Here is a 21,830-nt window from a genome sequence, read left to right on the forward strand (position 1 = left end):
CTTCTAAAACCTAATCTTTAACCCTAATGCTCATTTTCTGTCTTTTTTCATTCATAACTATAAGTAAAGGATATGTACTGAATTAGAGATCCTTTAAAATATGAACATATTAAGTACTGGTTACTAACAAATTCTGCTATGGCTTTTCCTTTTTAAATTTTTTTAATGTATTGATTTTAGAGAGAGAAGATGGAAAAGGAAGGGAGAGAAACATTGAATTTTTTGTTCATCTATTTATGCGTTCATTGGTTAATTCCTGTGTGTGCCCTGACTAGGGATCAAACCCACAACCTTGGGTGTCCAGATGACAGTCTAACCATCCAAACCTATGGCCTTTCTTTTCTCCCATGACTTTTGGAGTCTCCTATTTTCTTTGTCCAGATTCTAGATGCTAGTGGGAAGCAGAATCATTGTTCTAAGAGAAAATTCTTGTAAAAATGCAACAATGAGGTTATCATCTCCTTTTCTAATTTACCACCTTTAAGATATTTATACTGGAGTTACAGTAATTTTTAAATTTTAAAAATAAATTTAAGTGTGAAAATAAGAAAACCTTGATTATTTCTTTTATCTCCCAAACAGAGGAAAACAGCAGTGAAAAAAATCATGACTTTTCTGAATTCATACAAGTTAATGAAATTTCTAGAATGTCTTTATCTTTTAATGTTTTGGTGATTTTTTTTCTTAACTCACTGTATAGTCATAGAAAATTACAGATGATATCCATATTTTTTTTTATTTAATCCTTTATCAAGATTAAGAGGATTACAATTATAAAAACTTACAAGAATTTATCTTTGAAGAACAATTTTTTCAACCAAATATATTCTCTGTTGAGACAGGCATAACTTATTTATTTAGAAATAGGTACACATATGGAATATATGAGTGAAAACAAGTGTCCTGAAGCAAAGTCCACCTCTGTAGTTGACTACATTTTTCGCTAATATGAATAGTCCCATTTCTCATTATAAATAAATAGAAAAACTGGTTAAAACACAACATAAAAAAGCTTGTTTTTTTCTTTATAACAAAATACACACAAATAAATAGGTACAACTCAAACAAAGACAGAGCTATAATTGAATCCATGTATATAAAACAAAACATTGAAGAATTACTGTACCTGTGGAAAAGGGAATTAGAAAATTCCCATCTAGTAGTTTGAGATGCTCCAGGTAAGCTTGCAAATTGCCTTGAACCATAGGTGGGGGAAAAATCACTTAAAAGGACTTAAAACTGCAGACCAACAGTTCATGAGTATGAAATCCCAATTTATTATATTAGCTTGATCGGGTTTGACAGAGAATTCTAGGTATCTATCCCATACTCATTTTCCCCTTTTTCCTTATAAAGAGAATACTTATGTTATGGATTTGAGAATGTGCATTCAAATTACAATTTGGGGGTTGAGGGTTACCTTGCAGCTAGGTGTGGTTACTCGAAAAGTTCTGGCTAATTATCTATATTCAGATGTCTTGGGAGTCTCCTTAAATGGCAGGCAAGTACACTTTTTTCCTTTTCGCTTTGTCTAGATTCCTCTCTTGAGGAAGATGCAATAGTTTGATCTCTAATAGCCAAAGAATACAAGCTTTGTATTAAAGGTGAAGAAGGGGAGAGAAAATGAATCTCAGTCCCTAAGGACTTCATTAAGATGTACAGCAATCATGGCAAGCCTACTTGCAAACTAATTTTATCCAAGGAAATTAATCTTTATATCTAGGATTCCTATTAATAGCAACAAAATCAGTTCCCAACTATTTTTTATTGGATTGCCAAAATGGAATATTTACATAAAAATTGTTCTAAGGCATTTATTGAAAGCAAAATGAAACTGCTTTACAAAACATTCACTAAAATCAAAGAAGTTGTATGTGCACACACATGCACACCCACTTGACAGTGTTCTCAAAATTAAATAAATAAATAAACCTACCCCTCCACACACACCAAATAAAGAAGAGAGTCCACTAGGAGAGAGGATCAGCAGGCAAAATAAACAGATTTTGCTTCCCCCACCCCACAAGATATGAAGCCATGCAACAATAAAAAAGAATCTACAAAATGTTAAAACTTTTAATAATCACTGAGGTTAAAGACAGATTAGAAAACATAACAGAAGAAAAATCAGCATTATTTAAAACTAGAGTATGTGTAACCTCCAAAAAGAGTAACTTAAGAAATCTAGCCCATAAAATATATACATACATACACAGAAACAACAGAAATGTTAAACAACATGTTAGTAAAGCTAACAGTAGATCTTGAAAAGTATTTGGTATATAGGGTAAAGCAATCAAAAATGGAAAATATGAAAAAACTGTCAGGAGAATTGGAGATTAGATAAGAAGTTCTTATATATTAATTCAATTTTAGGAGAAAAATAGAGAATTGTTGAGAGGGAACATTTAAACGAATAATTATCAAGAATTTTCTGAAATTAAAGTAAGATCTAAGTTCTCAAAAGAAGAAATAACATAAGTACAAAATAGAAAAAGTAAAACAAATACCTAGGTATAGTGTTTTAAAAAAATAGAACTTCAAAGATAAAGGTAAAAATTTTAAACACAACCAATGAAAAATGGAGAATATCTAAATAAATAATCAGAAAACCTTGAGATATCTTCAAGTGCAGAAGAAAATAACCATCAGTGTAAAATCCAATACTTGAATAACAATTCAATGGGAAGAAAACTTTTTAAAATATTCAAATATGAGCTAAAAGATTTTACTATTCACAAAGCCTTGATGAAGCATGAAATTTAGTAAGGAGAGAATAGAAACTGGAAGGATGGATGGGTACAAGAAGCAAGGGAAGCAACAGATTGACAAATACATTGGTATCTAAATAGTTATTACCAGTAAGTACTAATAATAATAATGACTAATTTGGTTAAATATTATGGAAGATGGGGATGGTGAATTAGAGATGAAATTAAGTGTTTTCAGTATCTTGGGAGTAGTTTAGAAATAAGGATTTCAGAATGTTTAAAGTCAACAATGATAATTTACAAATTTAAGAGTAATCATAAAAAAATAGAAACATAATACTAGTTTCTAAAACAATAGAGGAAAATATAAGACATAAAGAAACCTAACCCAACTAAAGACATGAGAACTGGATAAAAGAAGAAAAAAATTACAAGTGTGACAATATTAAAAAATTATGAAATAAGATAAAATAGAAATATTTCAAATACATCAACAAACATAATATATATTAAAAGATTTTGTTAATAGATTCTCAATTTGAATAAAATAATATTAATATTAAGCTATATTAATTTTATAACACACACATAAAATAAATCACAAAAAGATTGAGCATAAAGTGCAGGGAAAATGATATAACAAGAATGGTGTTCAGAAGAAAGATGATATGGCAATATTAATATTGGAGAAAAATAGGCTTTAACAAAGAAAAATTTATTCTAAGGTACGAAGGTGTCATTACTTAATAATAAAAGGAACAATTCACGAGGAATATATATCAGCTCTGAACTGCATGCAACTTTCATTATAACTACACAGTATATAAAGCATTAATTAACAGAATTTTTGAAAAATTTTTTAAACTAACAATTGCAGTTTGAGATATTATCATGATTCTCTTAGACCCAAGTGATAGAACAGGAAAAAAAAGAAATATCAAGAATATAGAAAATTTGAATGAGATAATTAGTGATCATTTTCTAACAAATGGAGAATATTTATTCTTTTCCAGCACACAAGATCATTTACAAACATGAAATAGACCATTTCTATCTTATACATAATATTTAAAGAATGAAGACGAAAAAGAAGTTTCTCACTTCTGTATGTGACTACAATTGCATTGAAATCAAAACCGGAATACAGCACTTGAAAGAAAATTTATATCCCAATCTCTCTTATAAACCTGGCTCCAAATTTCTTAAACGAGTTATTAGCAAACCAAATTCAGTTACTGAATTTGTTTGTTTACTACAAATAAACCACATGTTGCAACCAAGTAAGTTTTATTCCAGGAATGCAAAAATGACTAACATTAGAAAATGCGTTAATGGAATTCATTACATTAAAAGATTAAAGTAGTAAAATAACTTGGTCACTGCAATATAAGCACAAAAAGAGATTGGAAAAATTCAATACTTCTTTGTTAAAAACAACACTAATACCGGCAACAACAACAAAAACCTCTCAAGGCAAAATAGTAGTAGAATGTAACTCTCTTAATCTGATAAATAGTTTAAAGGTAAGAGGTAAGAAACATTCTCTTTGAAGTCAGGAAAAAAACAAAGTCACTTATTCTCTCCAACTTTTTCTGGAGTTCCTATCCAACACAAGGTACTGTGGAAAAGAAATACAAAAGATATAAAACATTTCAGATGAATAGATGATCTACCTATAAAATATATGTACACAAAATGTTAAAGCTAATATGAGTTGAGCAAAATTACAAGATTCTGAATAAATATTTTTAAAAATGACATTATGTATAACAACAATTGTTGATTAGAAGTTGTATGTATCTATCTCATTTATAATTACAATAAACTGAATATTTTGAATATTTGAATAAATTTTGAAACCTGGGAACACATCTAACAAAATAAGTATGAAACCTATAATCATATGTTTGTATGTTTTGTTGTGGAATAAAAAAATGTTAAATAGATACCATGTTTATAGAACTTTTATTAACTGATCTTAAGGTTCATATGGAAGAATAAAGGTACAAGAATAACCTAGTTCACTTTGAAGAAGAAAAAGAATGTGAAAGCCTAATCAGAGAAAAATATTTATTATGAAACTATAGCAGTTGTAGAAAATTTGGTTGGTGCCCATCTCAGTTCCTCACAGATCTTTTTTACTAGCTGCTGTGGTTGCTGCAGCTAACACTTGATTTCTGCACCAATTCTCAGTAGGATTGCTCTTGGGCAATGAGAGCTGCCACAATAAGGAATGTCTAGGAGTTACTGCCCCTACCCAGCATGGCCTGGAGCAATGATTGCCTTGCAGAGACACAAAAGCCCTCCTTTGTAGAGACTGCTGTGCAATTGATGTCTCAGATTTTTGGAGGGATCAGGCTAAGGCTTGATTCCATAGGAAAGGACATTCTTATTAAGCTTTTCCCTCTTCTGTATTCTGCTTTCCTCACTGCCTTACAGGTTTTTCTGAATGTGTACTGTTAATAAATTCCTTGCACAAGAATTATCATTTCACAATCAAGATGGTGGAGGAGTGAATAGAAGTCACACTGACATCCTCCCAGGACAAATCTGGAATTACAACTAAATCGTGGAGAAATCACATGGAACAAACAACTGAACAATAGCAAGAGAGGAGCCTTATAACCTCAGACAGACAGAGGAATCAGCATTAACACAACCTAACTGGTAAGGAGTAAGGTAGAGACTCAAGAAAGCAGACGAGATGCCCATGTGCAGCAGCGCCAGAGGGATATTGAAATGGCCAGTTGGATCCCCCTGAGAAGAGAGGGGTCTAAACCCCAAGCTGGGCTCCCCAGCCTACAGCAGCAGAGTCCAAAAAGTACACAGATAACGACCAGCTGCAAAAAAGCGCAGGGTTGCTTTCTGCCAGAGACAGGAAGCCGGAGACACAAAGAGCCTTTTAAAGGGCCAATGCATAAATTTTTATTCGCAGCCACTTACCCTGGTCCCCAGAAAAGGCAGGGGCAGAGTATGCTAGAGACGCCTGAAGAGAGACTGGGGGAGTAGGTTTTGGTGGGTGGGGGGGAACTGAGATAGTAGCAGGCGGGATCCTGGTGCTGACTCATCCTTCATGCGGCAGCAGCCATCTTGCTCAGGCAGACCACTCACCTGAATGGCAACAGCTTAAGAAGACACAGTGACCCCGCCCCCAGGAGGGACTCTGCACTAGCCTCTCATGACTACACCTGACTGCTGAGTACAGAGTGGCAGCCACAGATAGTAGATCCCTGGCTAAAGGGGGCACAGAGTGGTCTGGAAACACTGGAGTAAAGACTGGAGATGGAGGCTTTGGGGAGAGAATGGAGAGAGTAGCCAGGGGGATCCCTGTACTGACTCCTCCCCCGATACCCTAGCTGCCATCTGGCTCAGGAGGACCAGTCCCCTGAGCTGCAGCACAGTAAGAAGACCCAATAACCCTGCCCCCAGGAGGGACTCTGCCCCACTCTGTGGTGCCTAAGCCCGACTGCTGAGAGCAGAGTGACTAGATTAAGAGCTGAAGGAGATGGCGACAGAGAGTTGATTCCTGAAGTTTTGAACAAATTGCCTAAGGTCAGACAGGGTCAACATTTGACATCATCATAGGCAGATCCAGAAAAAAAAAACATCAGTCTCCTACCATAGAAATTCACACTGCAAAATCAGGAAATCAAGACAGATCAATATAAGAAGCAGTAGCAAAAAAGAAGAGCCTCACAAATCATGGGAAGACAAAGAAACACCCCCAAGTCGAAGAGAAAGGAGGAATCCACAGAAAGAGGACTAAATGAAATAGAGGCAAACTATCAGATATTGAGTTCCAAACAATGGTTCTAAGGAAGTTCAATGAGCTCAATGAGCTCAGAGAGAATTACTGAAAACTACATGGAAACTATGAGGAACTTACTGCAAACCATATCAGCATGAAAAAGAATATAGAAACTATTGCTAAGAGGCAAGAGGAAATGAAGAATACAATTTCTGAATTGAAGAACACAGTAGAAGGAATCAAAAGCAGGCTAGATAAAGCAGAGGATTGAATCAGTGATCTGGAGGGTAAGGTAGAAAAAAGCTCTGAGAAAGAGCAAGAATATGAAAAAAGACTCAAAAATAATGAAGAGGCATTTAAGGAAATGCAAGACAACCTGAAACATAATAATATCCATATAATGGGGACACCAGAAGGAAAAGAAGAGGAGGAAGGGGTAGAGAACCTGTTTGAAAAAGTAATGATGGAAAACTTTCCTAATTGGAGGAAAGAAAAAGTCACCCAAGTCCAGGAAGCACAGAGGGTCCCATTCAAGAGGAACCCAATGAGGCCCACTCCAAGGCACATCATAATTAAAATGGAAAGTATCAAAGACAGAGAATCCTAAAGGAAGCAAGGAAGAAATCTATTGGTGAAAGATAAATACCATATGACCTCACCTATGAGTGGAATCTATTCTACAAAATAAACTAACAAAATAAACCATAGGCATGAAAATATGGAGCAGACTGAAAGCAACCAGAGGGGATGGGGAAGGAGGCCAATGGTGGAAAGAAGGGGAAGGGACTAGACAAAGAACATGTATGAATGACGCAGGGACATGGACAACAGAATGGGAATTGACTGTGGGAGCCAAGGAAGGATGGGAGGGGGATGGGTAAAGGAGGGCGAAGGGAGGAAAATTGAGACAACTGTAATAGAATAAACATGATTTAAAAACAAATTTTAAAAAAACTACAAAAAAATGAATAAATGATAATAATTGGATCCAAAAAAAAATTCTCATTTCATTCTTTGCTTTTAGGGAACCTAGTCTATGACAGAGATTAAGAAAGTGTGTATTGACACACAGAGCACTCAACAACAAAAGCAAAATAATACATTGAGAAGGATATCAGAAGAGACAATAAATATATGAAACATACTCAACCTCATCAGTAATCAGAGAATGCAAATTAAACAGCATTCATCAGTCTGGCAAATTTTCTTTTCTTTCTTTTTTGATCCCATCTTCCTTCACTGGCACCCTGCCTCTTGCTTCTCTGCCACTTTTGAATCTCAGTGTTTAAATTTTCTCCAGTTTGAATTTTAAGGTAGGTTCTAAGGCTGAGCTCTGGAGAGTCGGGTTATGATAACTGAGTCCTAAAGGAGCTAGAACCCTAATTTTTCTATGATTATAAATTTTGGTAAAATCAATATCTTTTACTGCCTTTGGTATAAATAATTATGTGATTTCTTTAAGTTTTTAATCTTGGGAAAAATTGTTTAAAACTCATGTTTACTTGGCTATGTGTGTAGGCCATATAATGTATTTCTACTTCTTCTATAATAGAGCTCTTATTTTCTCTCTCTCTCTCTTTTTTTTTTTTTTTATAAAAGGCATTCTGATGACTTGAATAGGCTTTAGGTATAAAAGTATAGAATCAATTTAAAACCAAGTTATATTCTTTTTTATATGTATTTATTTCTCTTTTTAATTTAATTTAATTTAATTTTAAATTTATAAGCCATGTTTATTCTATTAGAGTTGTCTCAATTTTTACCCCTTTATCCCCCTTTACCCATCCCACTCCCACCCCCTGCTCCCACAATCAATTCCCACTCTGTTGTCCATGTCTATGGGTCATTCATACATGTTCTTTGTTTAGTCCCTTCCCCTTCTTTCCACCATTGTCCTCTTTCCCCAACCCCTCTGGTCCCCTTCAGTCTGCTCTATGTTTCCATGCCTGTGATTTATTCTGTTCGTTAGTTTATTTTGTTGAATATATTCCACTTATAGGTGAGATCATATGTTATTTGTCTTTCATCAACTGCCTTATTTCACTTAGCTTAATATCCTCCAGTTCCATCCACGTTGTCACAAAAGGTAGGAGTTCCATATTTCTCTCTCTCTCAACACTCAAGAACAAAAACAAAATAATACATTGAGAAGGATATCAGAAGAGACAATAAATATATGAAACATACTCAATCTCATCAGTAATCAGAGAATGCAAATTAAACAGCATTCATCAGTCTGGCAAATTTTTAATATCTGAAAATCCTGTGTTGATTAAGACTTAAGCCAATGAAATATATCTACATTGTGGGTGAGAGAGTAAATTTGGGAGCCCATTTTAAAGAACAGTTTATTAATAACTAACAAAATTGAAGATGTTTATAAACTATAATCTAGCAATTCCATTTTTAGGTATATACCCAGGGGAGTTCTCAGATATGTGCTTAGAGAGATGTGCATATAGATATTTATTGTGGCATTGTTTGTAACAATGAAAACTGGAAACAGCTTAAATACTTATCAAGAAAGTAATATATTGTAGCAGATTTATAATGTGCAGCAGTTAAAATAAATGGTGACCAAATTTAGTGTGTCAACATTAATAGATGATAAAAAACTAATTTTTGTAAATAGTACAAGTTGAAGAAGGGTACTTTTTATGGAAATTTTAAAATATAGGTATTAAACCAAATGATATAAAATTTTGTGGACATATGAATATATACATGTATGTGTGCATAGATTATATAAATACACATATATAATATATTAAAACAGTATAAAATATATCAGGAAGACTATTCAGAATAGTGATATATCTGGGGAAGAAATAAGAGGAACAGGTTGAAAAGGATAAGAGACCTTCGTTTCTAGTGTTAATTTTTATTTTACAAAAAAATTATCTGAAACAACATGGAAAATGGAAACAATTTGTTAAATCTGGGATGAGATACATGTGTTGAAGCAAGAAATGTCCAAACCTCCAGATAATTTTTTTGAGTTTGGGAGACAAACTGATGTTCGGGAGAAGGACAGTTTTATAGTTTTTTCTATGCACTTTTAAGGAGGAAGAATATTTGAAGGTGGGAGAAAGCAAGATACAGAATAATTAACAAGGTTATGTGCTCCCTTGAGGGTGGTTATGCCACTGAGGGGTATAAAAAAGAGGATTACCTCTGGCATTTCAAAGGTGTGTTAAGCTAGCTGCACAAGAGCAAAGGACAGGACTTGCTCAAGGCAAAGATAAACCTTCTCCAGGCCTGGGGCATGACTACGCGCTAGGACTTGCCCCGTGAGAAATGTATGACCAGGTCACCCTGTGAGGTTATTTTTCAGTTAGATATTACAGAGCCTTTTTTTGTGCCCACACATGTATTTGTTACATTGCTGTCTATATTTTTCTGTATGTTTGAAATATTTCATAATAGAAAACAAAAAAGAAATGGTATATACAATATAATAAGCTCTAAATCCTGTTTCAATATAACCATCTGAATTGAATTTTTTAATCCTATTCTTGAAGCAGTTGTGGAAAAGATATGCCACATTATAAAAGTCTAGTATTCATCCTCCTATATGGCATACTTTTTCTTACGTCTTCTTAGAAAGTAGGAAGATAGTTTGCCACCTTTCCTTGGAACTACAAAAGATTTCTTTCTCCCCGCTTCCTTCTGTTCTTTCTTCTTTTTTCTATTTTCCTTCTTTCCCTCTCTTCCTTCTTTTCTTTCCTTTCTTCCTTTCCTTTTCCAAAAGAGTTACAATGATTTCAATTTCTAATCTTACCTTATTTTTTCCCTAATTCCTAGAGTTGTCAAAATATAAGAAGCTCATTAAAATTTGAATGTCAGATAAATAATGAGTATTTTTGCACACGACATATGTATACTAAAAAATTATTTGTTTTCTGTCTGAAATTCAAGTTAACTGGCAGTTTTACATTTTTATCTGCTAAATTTGGCAATCTTACTTCAATTTATCACAGTTGCTATTTATTTACACATATCATCTCTCTCACAAATATTCTTTTTAATTCTCAAACATGTATACAGAATAGGTCTGATCGTCTTCTCTTCTTGCATTTGATGAGCAGTGCTATCTGTCAGGGATAGATACTGTTTATCTATTTACTAAAAATGCTAATATTCTAGATCTCCTCCTAGTATCAAAGGTGTGATCTTGACTAATTCAGGCACAAATTAACTGGACCTCAAGTATAAGATTCGCAGATGTACAACCTAGTTTTAGGACCAATACCCTTGTTTGAAGCAAGCTCTGCAAATGACCCCCAAATTTTACTTTTTGGTTTTTGCAAATGAATTAAATATTTGGCTCTGTCTGGGCTTCAAATTTTCTGTAAAAGAATAATTTCTTTCTCATATAAAATACTTGTTTTGTTTATGTTTCTTTCTCTAAGAAAACAAAAATCACCTCCCAGATTGTCTTTATAATGCACCATGGTTTCCTTTTGTTTCGGTTTGGGTGTTTCCAGAATGTTATCCTCCAAACGGTCTCTCTTTAGTCTTTACTATCTACCTTCCTTGGCTATATCTTCCTTAACTGGTTCTCTTATTGACATTCTGAGCCACTTAGCACAGTGAAAAAGAAATACCACGGAAAGATTTGAATGAGAGCCACATAGGAGGGATTCATGACAAGTTGATTAAATGAAAGAAAGATAGAATAATCTAAAAGTTAGACATAATTGTCCTAAAGTATTAACAATTTTCAAAGAAAATGATAGCAATCATTTAAATGGTTAAATAGGCAAAAGTTAGCTTTGAGGTTCTGTACCTCCATTTTCCAGTGTATTCTTTCACATTATTTCTGTAAAGTTGCCTTGAAATGTGCCTTCCCTACAAAGCACCCCTATTTGTTTTAAAATTTCTTGTGACTTTAGAAAAATAGAGCTGAGTGTGGTATAACAGTGCTGATTTCTTGCACGCCTCCTCCTCTTTGAAATATTTTTTCTTTTTGCAATAAACAATAAATAAAATGACAAATTTGTACCAATCTTTTATTTTCAAATTGGTTTTTGTTTATGTTGGCTAATTAGTATGTAATTAAAGAAAACCTTATAGTATTTGTCATTTCCTATTTTCTGTTTTTTCCTTCACAAACTTTAAATCTCATTATCAAATCAAACATATTCATTAATAAATAAAAAAGAAAATAGAAAAACAATCATATATTTTATACATATGTAGTATAATGTTAATAGAATAAAATCTTTACAAAATATATATATGCTGTTTTGAATTTTTCTTAATATAGAGAAAATATTTTCTCTTCCTGTTAAAATTTTATCTTCTTTTCAGTAGTGTCCTAGTTCTGTATTAGTTTTTAAATGAAAGCTTGACTTTTTTGAAAATTTTTCATCCTTTGAAACTCTGACCTTTTATCTATGAAATAGAATATGTGCAGAGAGAGAGGCAACGAAGGCTGAGCTGTGATGGAGTGTCTATGAAAAAGAGTATGTTCCTGTCAGTGTAACTAATTCTACCGAGGACTAGAGGACGGTCACAATGTGAAACTATGTTTTACAACTCCAGGGATAAAAATCAGTGAAAGGAAAGGTGAAAATGATGAAAGTCAATGTGGTGACACCGTTAAAGATTTACCTCAATGTGCCTTTGTTGGTTAGAACTCACTGTGCTGCCTGCAAGAGGGGGAAAAAAATGGATTCACTTTATTGCACTCATCTGTCATAGATAATACCCTGTACAAAAAGGTGGAAGAAAGTGGTGAACTTATAATCAGTCTGTGTACACATACAATAGGAAGGCAGTCTGGAAACTCAGCAGGCCTGGGAAATGAGTGGCTGTCATAAAGGGGACAGTGACATTCTACTGAGATCAGTGAGCTTGAAGTTCGGAAGAGAGGGGCAGGCCTACTTGATCTTTCTTTCTATGCACACTGTTGGATGTGCTACATGCACCTTCAGACTTGGTAGGGAGTCACATTCAATTGCCAGACAAATGCAACCCACTCTACCACCAATAGGAGGAAGTGAACTTGTTGTAGCTCTTTAAAGGATTCCACAGAGAGCACATTCCTCCTGTAATAGTGATGGATGGAGCCTGCCTCCCTCAGACCAACAGAGTATATTCCAAAGCCGCTGAGATCAATGCCTGTGTGTCAGAAGCAACTGTCAGGAAAAAAATTTCTAGCAATTTCTGAAAAAGCTAATTTATTTAGACAATGTCTGTAACTTTCTAGCTATCACCACAGTAAAGGAATCAGAAGGAGCATGTTTTTCCTATAAATTTCCCCTTAATTTTGTCGTAATCTTGAGAATTTTTATGCTTCAAAAAGCCATGATAGTCTTCTTCCCTGCCAGCTCCGTATATTGCATATGCACTTCCTTTATGACATAAGGTTATGTAAAAAAGTTTAACTGTCAGACAATAATATCTAAGAATGATGATGCATTGCCTGGTAAATGAAGTAGCACTGGTATCTCAATCTTTGAATATTTTCTTTACCTGTGCATGGTCAACTTTTCCCCTCACATCACTTAGCCCTCCCCCTCAAATCCTTACCTGCATCCCCTAACAAAAGGTTCCACTTTGCAGCATTCTGGGACCCTCAGGCAGTATGCTGTTCTCTGCAGGGTCTTCATATGTTTCATTCTCTTCTGATTCCCTATGAATTTACAGAGCAAAAGGTAGGTACCTGATATATTTTGCAAAAAAAGGAATAGTGACCTCTCCCATCCCCTTGTTAAGTTACTGTCATTTTCTCCACCACAGAAGCTTCTGGTTCTCCTCCATGTATTTTTGATGGGTAGAGATTTTATGCCAGCCCTGCATTGGAGGCTTTCCCCAATGAAACCATAAATCCCTCTCGATGACATCTTACCATCAACAACACACCGTAGCTAAGATATCATGTCATAATTACTGATGAGGGAATTACTTGTTTTTTCAGAACTGTACACTCAAACTCTTTTACCAGCCATTTCTAAACATTCTTGTATTCTACCAAACAAATAGATCACTTAATGCATTAAATATTTCTTGACCTTCATGGTAGTACAAAAGAGACAAAAGAGTATCTGAGTTTAGACTCACACATAACAAAAGGACAAATTAGATATAATCTTCTTCTTTTTGTTTTTGAGAAAAATGTTTAAAATTCTAAAATAAAGGTGCTTAGGGAATACTGTTGTCAGAGAAGCTGCAGAGGATGCACTTATTTGACCTATTGTCAGAGTAGGGCTCCTTAGGGATGCTGGCACAGAGTCAAATTTTTGATAAGGAAATACGTGTGGCTTGGTAGGCAAGGATTAGAAGGCTATTCTGAGCAAAAAGTAGAGCCATTCTTTGACAGGAATAAGAGAAAAGGAAATAAATAAGGTGGCTAGAGTAAATGGTTTCTCTTTACCCCTTGGATCTCTCATTGTCCATCTGACAAATCATATCTATCCCATTTTCTAAAGCTCTCTTCAAGATTTAGGAAAACAACTGAAATCCATTCACATTATTGTACCTGTCACAGAATGAGCCTCCTCTTTTGCCCCAGAGGTACCTTTCAGTTAATGCTAAATGTAATTTAAATTGTGACTACCTGGTTGGAGAGCATGTACACTTCATACTTCATACTTCATGGGAGTGTATTTTACATTGTTAACTTACTACATTTTAAGCCATGTTCACACATAGGTTCTAGAAAAAGCAGGGTTTATATACAACACACTGAAGTTTTAGTTCTGTTTCTGACATTTTCTGATGATGTGAGTTTTGGCAAGATACTTATTCTCTTTATGTCTCAATTTTCTCCTTTGTAAAATAAAGCTAATTAAGAATGTTGTGAGCATTAATGAGATCATGTTTGAGCAGCCTTTTGCACAGTTTGGCACATAGCTAAGAGTAGGAGTAGGTGGTATCTTTTATTATTGTTATTTTTCTAATTAACATGGCAAGTCTCCTTGCAAAAGGAACTTGATCATGAATTATGAGTGTAGGAAATATAATGGTGGGTTTATATTTTGAACACCAATTATCCATGACCTTCGAAAAACTATTAAATTACTCAGTTTGTGACTGAAGAAAGCCAGAATACACATGCTGCATGTGTAAAAACAGGCATAACAATTATCTAATATTGTGAAATATTGACATTTCTAGTGGGTTCCTTAATAACTTATTATTATAAACCTGGAAGCAGGTCGTTCAGTATTTAATAAGCACCCTCTAAATAATGGTAATTATTTAAAGAAGGAGAAATTTTATTTTTTAATTATATTTTATTGATTATGCTATTACAGTTGTCCTGATTTTTTCACCTTTGCCCCCCATCCACCCAGCAACCCCCACTCCCTCAGGCAATCCCCCCACCATTGTTCATGTCCATAGGTCATGCATATAAGTTCTTTGGCTTCTCCATTTCCTGTACTGTACTTTACATCCCCATGGCTACTCTGTAACTACCTATTTGTACTTCTTAATTTCCTCACCTCTTCACCCATTCCTCCATAACCCCCTCTCATCTGGCAACCATCAAAACACTCCCTGTGTCCATGATTCTGTCCCTGTTCTTCTTGCTTGCTTAGTTTGTTTTTCAGATTCAATTGTTGACTGATATGTATTTATTGCCATTTGACTGTTTATAGTTTTGATCTTTTTCTTAAATAAGTCTCTTTAACATTTCATATAAGAATGATCTGGTGATGGTGAACTCTTTTAGTCTTTTCTTGCCTGGGAAGCTCTTTATCTGCCCTTCCATTCTAAATGATAGCTTTGATGGGTAGAGCAATCTTGGCTGTAGGTCCCTGCTTTTCACGACTTTGAATATTTCTTGCCAATCTCTTCTAACCTGCAAAGTTTCTTTTGAGAAATCAGCTGAAAGTCTTATAGGAACTCCCCTGTGGGTAACTAACTTCTTTTATGTTGCTGTTTTCAAGATTCTCTCTTTCTCTTTAACTTTTGACAATTTAATTATGTTGTATCTTAGAGTGGGCCTCTTTGCATCCACAATATTTGGGACTCTCTGTGCTTCCTAGACTTGCCTGTCTATTTCCTTCACCAAATTAGGAAAGTTTTCTTTCATTATTTTTTCAAGTAGATCTCCAATTTATTGCTCTTTCTCTTCTCCTGGCACCCCTATGATGTGACTGTTAGACCTGTTAAAGTTGTCCCAAAGGCTATTTATATTATCCTCATTTTTTTGGATTCTTTTTTTCTTCTTGTTGTTCTGATTGCTTGTTTTTTGCTTCCTTATGGTCCAAATCATATGATTTGATTCTTGGCTTCATCCACTCTACTGTTGTTTCCCTGTAAATTGTTCTTTATTTCAATTAATGTATCGTTTGTTACCACTGGACCTTTTTTGTACTGCTGAAGTCCTCGAGCATCCTTATAATCAGTGTTTTGAACTTTGCGTCTGATAGATTGATTATCTCCATTTCATTTAGCTCTTTTTCTGGAGCTTTGATCTGTTCTTTCATTTGGGCCATGCTTCTTTATCTCCTCATTTTGGCAGCCTCCCTGTGTTTATTTCTGTGTATTAGGTTGAATTGCTTTGACCCCATGTCTTTGTAGTGTGGCCTAATGTAATAGGTGTCCTGTAGGGTCCAATGACACAGTGTCCCCTATTATACAAGCTAAGTGCTTGATGTGTGCCTTTGATGTGGGCTGAGTACACCCTCCTCTTGTGCCTTGGTTGCTGTTGGAAGATCAATGGAAGGGTTTTACCCAGGCCAGTCAACTGCAAGGAATGGCTGTGACCACTTACCACCAACTCTGCCCTCTATGGAGGATCAGCCATGTAGGGGCAGGATGGTGGTGCTCTGATATGGTCTGCAGTTGTCCACTGGGTTCACTGGGCCTGGAATTTCCTGGGTGATGCAGTCCAAGGTCGACCCCACCTGTGTTTTACCAGGCCACCCTGCCTGAGTTATAAGCAATATGAGATGGGCACTACTTGTGCTGGGCTTGGAGATTCCCAGGAAAACCCAAGCTTTGAAACTAGTTTGGCTACTGCTAATGATAGGCCTCACTAAGGCCAGCTGTTGCTTGTTTGATAGGATTAAGGAAGTTGTAAAGCATGAGCCAAGAACAGCCATACATATGGAAAAGCAACTTGGGTGGGCCTGTAAATCGGATGGGGCAGAGTCTCTGGGAATCTCCAAGGCTGGTCAAACAGTGTTAGCCAGATTGATGGTGCCTCAGATATGACACCAGTTTGCTAGCTCTGTGGGGTGGGGCGGGGAGTGGGGATGGTTAGAAAAGGGACAATGGTCTCTGCTTACCTTTATGTCAGACACTTCGGTTTCTCCCTGCATGCCACTGGAGCCTTTCAAGTTGCTACCCCAATGCTAGAGTTCAGAAGGAATCTGAGTAGGTGAGTTTTTGTGTGGGTTCTTAGAGTAACTTCTTAGGGGCTCCAGAAGATTCTTCCACCATTTCAATCCCCACTGGTTTTTGCAGCCAGAAGTTGTGGGGACTTATCTTCCTAGCACTGAAACCCTTGGTTAGGGGGCCTGGTGTGGGGCTGGGACTCCTCACTCCTGAGATATCCTTCCCGAATTTTTATCCATCATATGTAGGTGAGAGACCAGCCTGTTCTGCATCTGCATACCTTCCTACCAAATGGATGGATGTAGTTTCTTTAATTCCGTAGTTGTCAGACGCCAATTTGACTCAATTTTGAAAGTTTCTGAGTGGTAGTTGTTCTATATGTTAGTTGTAATTTTGATGTGGTTGTGCAAAGAGATGAGCCATGTCTGCCTACACTGCCATCTTGACTGGAAGTCAAGAAAGAGAGTTTTTACATCTTTATTTAATACATTGAACTCTATCATCCTTTACAGTGCATCAATATTTTTGGTGATTATTCTGAAGTATCTTGTTTCCAAGAAGAATTGTAATTAGCCCTTGACCAGGAAAAAATTACTACTACTCAGTGAAGTTTGATAGAGGAAGGATATTTGGGCCGTTTGTGATCCATTAATACATTTGGTTTGTTAAATCCCCAAGTATTGCTTTACAAGCCTTCACATTAAAAATAGTTACAACGATTATCAATAAATATAAAAAGTCAATAAAATAATGAAAGCACATCTGTCTGTTTGGGTTTGGAAGACATAGCACGGAGGCAGCAACTGAAAACTACATTTTACAGTGAGCTCTGAAAGTAATCTGTCATGTATACTAATTCTTCTATGCAAAATATCTAAATTCTTTCTTAAAACAAATGAACTCTTCCCCTATTCATATAGTGCAGTTTTATCTCTTAAGCAGAAATTGGTCATTTGAATCACAGAAATGCACTGGCATAGAAATTTTTGAGATGTCTGATACTTTTTAGTCCCTTTTTGGAGATATCTTGGGCCCAAGGACAAGTGAAAGGCTTCTCAACAATTATTTTTATTATATTTAAACTGTTAGGATATTTTTACTTTAGGAATGGCATTGTACATATGCACAGTATGCATAGAAGGAGGGAACTTGTTATACTAGATTACTTATATTATATTAATTATAATTATATTTAAAATGGTCATTTGTTGACATAAAGTGATAAAATTTTGTATAAACAACATTGTTTCAAACATGTTTTAGTTCTGGCTCTCATACTGACACATTATCATACATATAAAAACCATGAATAGTTAATTTGCCTTTAAATAAAACTAAACAATAAATACTATAAGATAGAACCCAAGTAGTAACTCTTTTGTAGTCAGAGAAAAAAAATTTCAAACTAGTCATAAATGAATTTTGAGTTTTCCCTGGTCGGTGTGGCTCAGTTGGCTGGAACATCATCCTGTACACCAAAGGGTTGCAGGTTCATGTCCCAGTCAGGGCACATACCTATGTTGCATGTTCAATCTCCAGTCAGGGCACTACAGGAGGCAACCAATCGATGCTTCTCTCTCACATTGATGTCTCTCTTCCTTTCTCTCAAAATCAATAAAACATATCCTTTTGTGAGAATTAGAAAAATATGGATTTTGAGGTTTTTTCCAAGTTATTTTGCCCCCCAAAAGTTATATTCTGATTAATAAACAGGTATAATTAATGAAAAGAGAAACTAATAAATATGTAAGAAACAATTTGCTATTGTTTTCTAAATGTCTACTGGAATACAAATAAACCTTCAAAATCAGGTTATTACATTCGAAATTTTGTACTCACAATTATAGAAAAAATTATCACTGTTCTTAATATCTAGATTTCTAATAGCTTTAAAAATATGGTGGTTTAATATTTAAAGAAATTTAAGTGATCAGGATAACATCCGATTGGATAAATATGGTATAATTTTGTTGTGCATTACATATAGAGTTTTTTTACTCTTAACTTACAAGGAATATTACCTATATTGAAGTTTAAAAATTAAATAGTAGAGTCTTAAGGAATAGTAGAAAACCAAAAGAATGGTCAGAAGGTGAATTAGTTATCCTGAAGCATCCTCTTGCTATAATGTAACCAGAGCTTACTATAAGCTCTAGCAAATAAGTTTTTAAAATATTGCTGTGTTCTCTAAACATTAGGGAAATTTCTAAAAAGAGAAAAAATACATAGTTGAAACCAGAACAGAAAGCAGTAAGCAACAGAGGTAAATGGAGCAGGGAATTTTAAAGGAGATTTCATTGAGGTAGATGCCTTCATCAGCACTGCTATCCAGGAGTTATGCCTTTGGGTCTTGGCAAGATTGGAACAAAACTTGAAACTTTAGCATTAATCATAAAATCATTAAAGAAAGCTAAGTGGTCCCAGGTCAGTATAAACCTGGAACTTGAAGAATATAAAACTTATATAGAGTTAAAGTTCTCCCTTTTATGTCCTCAGAATTCTTCCAGATTTGATTCAATAAGCTATATACATGTAAGTCAACAATAAAAATTCAACAAGCAAACATAAAAATAAGCATCCATAAATGAGGGTCAACAGAAATGAAGACAGACCTTGGTTAATACCTAAGTTTCTGTCCTTTCCAACAATTTCCAAGGCATGTCAAGACAAAGAAATATAGCCCAAATGAAAAAACAGATAAAAGCTCCAAAAATAGAACTAAGCATTGAACAGCTAGGCAACCTATCAGATGCACAGTTCAAAACACTGGTAATCTGGATGCTCACTGAATTGGTTGAGTATGGTCGCAAAAGGAGGAAAAAACAAAGGCTATACAAAGTAAAATAAAGACAAATATACAGGGAACCAACAGTAAAGGGAAGGAAACTTGGACTCAAATCAACAATTGGAAGCAGAAGGAAGGGATAAACATTCAACCAGAACAGAATGAAGAAACAAGAATTCAAAAAAATAAGGAGAGGCTTAGGAACCTCTGGGACATTAAACATTCCAACATCTGAATCATATGGGTGCCAGAAGAGAAGAGGAAGAGCAAGAAACTGAAAACTTATTTGAAAAAATAATGGAGATCTTCCTCAGTCTGGCCAAGGAAATAGACTTCCAGGAAATCCAGGAAGCTCAAAGAATCCCAAAGAAGTTGGACCCAAGGGAGCACCCACCAAGGCACATATAACTACATTACCTAAGATTAAAGAAAAGGAGAGAATCTTAAAAGCAAGAAGAAAAAAGGATACAGTTACCTATAAAAGAGTTCCCATAAGACTATCAGCTGATTTCTCAAAAGAAACCTTGCAGGCAAGAAGGGGCTGGGAAGAAGTTTTCAAAGTCATGAAAAGCAAGGACCTACATCCAAGATTACTCTATCCAGCAAAGCTATTATTTAGAATGGAAGGGCAGATAAAGTGCTTCCTAGATGTTAAAATGACTTATCTAAGAAAAAGATCAAAAACTATGAACAGTAAAACAGAGGGGAAGGGAAAGGAAAGAATTGGGGGAAAAGGTACGGAGACTAAGCAGCATAAATAGTAGGTATGAAATAGCTCCCCCTTCAGGGGGAGGTTAAGAATAGTACAGGAAAAGGAGAAGCTAAAGAACTTATATGTGTGACCCATGGACAGGAACTAAGGTGGGGGGAATGCTGGGGGAATGGGGCAGGGTAGTGTAGAGGGGAATAAAAATAAAAAGAAAAAAAATGAAAACAAACATAATAACCAACCAAATAATTCAGAATTCAGACTGTCAGATATGAAAAATAAATTTCCTATATGTAAATATTTAAAAAATAAAAATATAGAATAAAAAAGGAGAAAGAAAAGAAACTATCAAAATTTATCAAAAAAATTTAAAATAAAACTTTTAGAACCTTTCAAAATGACAAATTTTTCAATGCTCTACATGGACTAAACAGATTAGACATAGCTAAAATAATAATTAATGAAATGGCAGCTAGATCTATAATAATATCTTAGCAAAACAGGGATAGAGAAAAATATGAGATAGAGGTTAAAAGACACAAAGCATAGAAGAAGACCCAGATTACACATAATCAAATCCCATATGAAGAGATTTGAATTACTGACATTTTTTGGTGGTCAGTTTTGGCAAGTTACTTACTCTCTGTCTCAATTTTCTCCTTTGTTAAAATAAATGTAATTAGGTTTATAGTAAAAACTTTGACTAGAATAGCTGCAAACAGCCATTTTTTGCTGCTGTTTGCAAAACGCAGCAAACAGCATTACATATAGAGTTTTTTTTTTTCTCTATATGTAAAAGAGAACAAAAGGCTAGAAAATTTCGCAGCTTATCAGAGATGTAGTAACATATACCAAAAGCAAAGAATGTACCAAGGAGGAAATTTAGGGGAAAAAAAAGCACACATTGTAATGAAACTGAAGGCACAGAGAAGATAAATGAAAGATTATATATAAAAAAGACAGAATAATAACAGACTCCTCAAAAAGCAACCATAGAAACCAAAAGGGGGTGTAACAAAGTTGTCAAAATTCTGTTTAGTTTCTTAATTTTTTTAAAACTATCTTATGAACTGAAATAGCATCTTTCACAGTGGGGACTCAGAATCTGCTTAATAAATTAATATACATGCAAATGTACAAAATGCAGTATCATATCCACACAATATAAAGTAGCAATGAATCTATGTAATAAAACTTGAAAATGGTGAGATATTACCAAATTTTTAGGTAAGAAAACTTCAATATTTAATGATATAATTTATCTCCAAATGAATCTTATAAATGCAAAATAATTTTAACCAAATTCCAGCAGCATTCTCAAGAAATGCATCATTCTAATTTTAATATTTTTATAAAAGAACAAAGGCCCATGAATAGCCAGAAGGATACGGAGGAGGAGAGAGGAAGGTAGCAGAACAGGAAAAGGAGGTAAAGGGGTTTACATTTTTATATATTAAGATGTATAGTAAATAATGTCTTGCTATAAGTATAGAAAAAGTGACCAATAGGACAGAATAGAGAATTCAGAAAGAGCTCATTGCATATATACAATTTAAAATCTAACAGATGTGATAGCGAAGA

At 34.7% G+C, this 21,830-nt stretch overlaps 1 long non-coding RNA gene across 2 annotated transcripts in view; it reads right to left on the bottom strand.

Annotated features, from left to right (window-relative positions):
- The window catches only part of LOC129074175 (uncharacterized), a 215,087-nt gene that overhangs the window by 69,916 nt on the left and 123,341 nt on the right, over positions 1–21,830 (bottom strand). For both annotated transcript variants that reach the window (XR_008529510.1, XR_008529509.1), the window contains 2 exons: positions 18,271–18,381; positions 12,997–13,099 (listed from right to left, as the gene is read on the bottom strand). This is a non-coding gene — a long non-coding RNA (uncharacterized LOC129074175). The remainder of the gene's footprint in view (positions 1–12,996; positions 13,100–18,270; positions 18,382–21,830) is intronic.

This window comes from Pteronotus mesoamericanus, unplaced genomic scaffold (assembly GCF_021234165.1).
Source record: "Pteronotus mesoamericanus isolate MK-2021 breed Mesoamerican mustached bat unplaced genomic scaffold, CSHL_Meso_final contig_46, whole genome shotgun sequence".
In the NCBI taxonomy this organism is placed as follows: domain Eukaryota; kingdom Metazoa; phylum Chordata; class Mammalia; order Chiroptera; family Mormoopidae; genus Pteronotus; species Pteronotus mesoamericanus.